Here is a 4616-nt window from a genome sequence, read left to right as displayed (position 1 = left end):
TTCGCTGTTCAAAACCACAGTAACGTGGCCACTTGGCAAAATCTGCAGAATTTGCGTAGCTATATAATAAACATGGTGGAGGCCACACTTATTGCATCTCTAAATGCCATCACAATCTTGTGTCCAAACACAAAAGCCAACGAAAACATTAATTTTGATTCACGAAGGGTTTCCGTGGTTTTGGCATCTTCAAGGCTTACTGGATCGGGATCAGCAAGATGCCACCCTCTGGCATCCCGGGTATTTGGAAATATTCAAGATTGCCACAAAGATAACCGCCATGACATACAGCAAGTCATATCTTAGCTCCGCGATATGATGTGATAGTGGTTTTGTCCTTGTCAAATTTGGTAGCCCTCTTTATTTACACGGGGTGTCGGAAGAATTACCTGTACGAAGTATGTTTAGATTGCATGAGGAAAAAATGTGTACTAGTTATTTTATCAAAAGAGGAAAACTGTTGAATGAGCATTTTTTTGCAGGTTTTTGGCGTAGAATGGAATAATCTTGCCATTATATTATTTTAAGTTGTAGGTCAATTTCACCGCTTTAAAAAGGAACTTTCGAAACATTACTTCTCATTCGAAACCTTTTTTGAAAGTTTAAAGATATGAAAATATCGCAATACTGTTTTCTTGTATGTTTACATGCTAACAAATGGAATTGGCTGATGATGGGCTATCCATAGGCATTAACTAACCATACCTATGATAAATTAAGATTTTATAATCGAGAAAATATCTCAAATTCATTTTTGATAAGCCCGAAGCTTTGAAGATTAACTAGACCGAGGAGGACAGGAAGAATATTCTCCCTCCTTATGATGTATTTTTGAAAGTTTATAGCTATTTAATGCATAGGTTTGTTGTTTTTAGATTAGGACTTTGTGACGTTCCTTTTATAAGACAATTTCTTGACTCAACTTGAGGAACATGCTAATTGCCAAACTGCATTTATCACACCTCGGCCATGAAACGACTCATTTTATATACCATATGGTGACCTGTGACATGTGGTGTGATGCGATTAGAGGTGATATGGATTACGTTGTTTCGTATCTTTTTATCATGTTGAAACACAAATGTGAACTCTAAAAGAGCGTTCAATATGCCATGAAAATTATTATCTCGGTGATGTTCAGCCATTGCAAAGAAAACAGCATAAGTAAAAATTCTCTACGTTTTACTATTTGTTTACTAGACAAAATTAAATGACACTATCGCAATATAGAATTAGTTAACCTACCGTAGCAATTATTGTGACACTTAAGACCAAAACTCATTGCATTCTGGAGTAAAACATGTTTGATTATACCGGGTAAATTGAACAATTTGTATGCTGAAGGAGAGATAATGTAACAATATCTGATCACAGCATACCACACTTTGCGTCATATAACTTCCTCTTTGTATGTCACAAAAGTGCGTTCTCAGAAGAGAACAAAAACTTGAAAATAGCTCCAGCTCTGAAACGGAGGTAATGTATCTCCAATATTAGCCATAATTGCTGCAACAACACATATCACGCCCTTCATTATATATTTAAAACATATTGATCATCTTTTAGACATTTTCGTGTCTTTGGATGGGTTTGAGGAGTTAAGGGATGCACTTCCCGCTTACTTATTTTGAAAAACCCTCAACTACCATTGAATTACGACAGCTGAGTCATGTAACGATCAGTAAGGGTAAGGTTCAGTTCTTCCACAATACGTGCATAATAATCGTTACCCGTGGCATTTAGAGTGTGTAGCTTTATCAATTAGAGACACGGGCTTGCTGAACTTCCTGTTATACTGTAATTCGTGCCTTAATTTGAGTCACATACTACCGCTAAATTGCATTTATAACACCTCGGCCGTGAAACGACTCATTTTATTTACCATATGACAGCCTGTGACATGTGGTATGATGCGATTAGAGGTGAAACGGATGTCATTGTTTCTCATGTTTTTATCTTGTAGAAATACAAATGTGAGCTCTGAAAGCCCGTTTAATTTGCCGTGAAAATTATTCTCTCGATAATTTTAAACCATTACAAAGAAAACGGGATAAGTGAAATATTCTCTATGATTTGCTATTTGTATAGACACAATCAAATGACATTATCGCGATGTAATATTAGTTAAACACCGTAGCGATGATTGTAAACATTAAGAATAAAATTCATTGCATTCTGGAGTAAAACATGTTTGGTTATACGGTACTTTTCACAATTTTTATGCTGAAGGAGAGATGATGTCACAATATCTGTTCATATCATACCACACTTTGCGTCATATATAACTTCCTCTTTGTACGTCACATACGTCACTTTATAGCGGTATATTTGTGATATCAATTTTACACATAGCTCGTGACATTTTTGTTCGCAAGAAGCAGCTAGTGAAAATAAGGATTGAGGATTATATTCGATCTGTTTAGGAGATTGTTTAACTAAGAAAAGTCCAAAGGTGAGTATTATTTAAAAATCAGACACCACTTTTCCCTTAAAACCATCTTGACATTACAAGGTTTTGAGTGATTTGGAGAAGTATGCATGCCGAGCCTACTAGGATAAATATTAAATCTTTGTTTCAGAAGAATTGTCGTCCTGATCATCCTTCTTTATGCTATTATACTTCATGCCTTTGTACGCTTCTGATTGGTGCTTAATCTATGGCATCAATGGAATGAAAATTTACCGTACGGAATCATTACAGTATCTAATTCAAAAAGACAGGATTATTGTGGACGACATTATAATATATAAAATGAAGCAAAGCGACTCTGTAAACATATATTCGTGAATTCGCATTGGGAAAGCTCACTGTTGATTTGTTAGCCAGTCATACAATCCATACAGGGTATGTAATCAGTACACAGAGAAACCTGAGAACCCAAAGACATACAATGATTGGGAAGTGTTTAGATTCTCATAGACAGACTCTGCATAGAATGACATGCGGCTTCAATGGCAATGTTTCACACCGTCTACTCTCAATGAGGAGAAATGCGCAGTCGAACTATTGTTCCTTCAGAATAATTTGATTATCTGTTTACTCATTTTCAAGGTTTATAAACAATTTACAGTTTCCATTGGAACTATGTGCTATTGCAAACCTTATACACTTTTGTCTCCCTAGTTCCTGAAGCAGCCATATTGCATTAAGTTCACGTGACATGCATTCTACTTCATATTACAGGAAGTGTTCTCCTTGCAGTTTGTGTTGCTGTTGTCGTGACTATTTTACCGTCTTTACTGTAATGCGGTGTTGGATTTGCTCTTCATAGATGATGAATTACCAAGCCACAACATTGGTTTTTGTTCTGGTAACGCTGATAGGTCAAGTTGTCTGTGTTATCGCAGGTAAGCGGGAGAAACCATGACATTCAAGACAACTTTGAATATTAAAGTAGGATTTTAATCTTTCCGATTGAAAAATAATTTCGTTATTTTCGAATGGATTACTTTAAACCTTCGTTAATATTTCAGTACATTTTGAAATATACTGACCTAAAGGGCAAGTATTCATTTGTCATGATCAGGTCGTCGTGACCTTGAGTGACCTGCTTTCGTGACCTAAATACACAGGACATATTAACTTTGATGCGCTCCATTGTTCTAGAGTCGTTCTTTGTCGTGTGAGAAAATGAAAAGCCTCAGATGTAAAATTGTAGAGAAAACTATTTCGGTTTTCATTTCCAATTCTCTTTGCAAGCCAGCCATTTTGACAGGAATCGAATGTGTACAGACAAAATTAAATGAAAGCGATCTCAACATGACTTAGAATTTTGGGGACTACTGCACTACATTTCTGTGAATTTTAAAATGAAGTCTGCCCTAAACCTAACTCTCTGGTTAGAAACAAGTTTGACGGGAATTTAAAATGTTGTTCACCAAAATGTCATAACACAATGGCATTATTCCTTCAATTACAAAAGTAGATTGGACTAACGATAACGTGAAGGAATTTGCTAATGGTAGTTTGGCAAAATACCAACTACCCCTTCAAAGTTAATCACACATATTTGTTATTTGGAGACTGATGTGCTTGTATGATTGACTTTAGAATGTTAATTAAGCAATAATTCACACCCAGCGATCGCTCGTGCTATATGTCGTGAACTGGTCAAATTCCCGTGGTATACCGCCACATGGTGTGATTTATTGCTTTTATATCATAACAGTATATTGAAATTTTGAGTTGGAACGTCAAAAACGGATTTGTAATACTCAAGCCGAGAGCTCGCGCCTATGCAAGCCGTGGTATATCGCCAATATACCACGGTTCTTTTCGCGTCTTGACCAATCAGCTCGCTTTATTTGCGCCATCAATATACTGGTATGATATTATAACAAAATAAAAGTTAACAAGCTTGAAAAAATACCTTGACAAAAATACTGAAATAAATATTACAAAAATACACATTAAATGATTAAGATAGTGCACTTACAGTGAAGCCACAAAAATATTTAATCAACGATTTTGAAATGGAAGCTATCACATTTTTTAATGGTAGGAATGCGCCTCGAGCACAGATATTCGGCACTCAAGTTTTTACAATTCTTTTCCGATATACCATTTGTTGGGGCTCATGCAATTTTTGCTTTGTATATTTTACATGTTACGATAA

The sequence above is a fragment of the Ptychodera flava genome, chromosome 1 (genome assembly GCF_041260155.1).
Source record: "Ptychodera flava strain L36383 chromosome 1, AS_Pfla_20210202, whole genome shotgun sequence".
In the NCBI taxonomy this organism is placed as follows: Eukaryota; Metazoa; Hemichordata; class Enteropneusta; family Ptychoderidae; genus Ptychodera; species Ptychodera flava.
Note: the sequence above shows the minus strand (reverse complement) of the source record.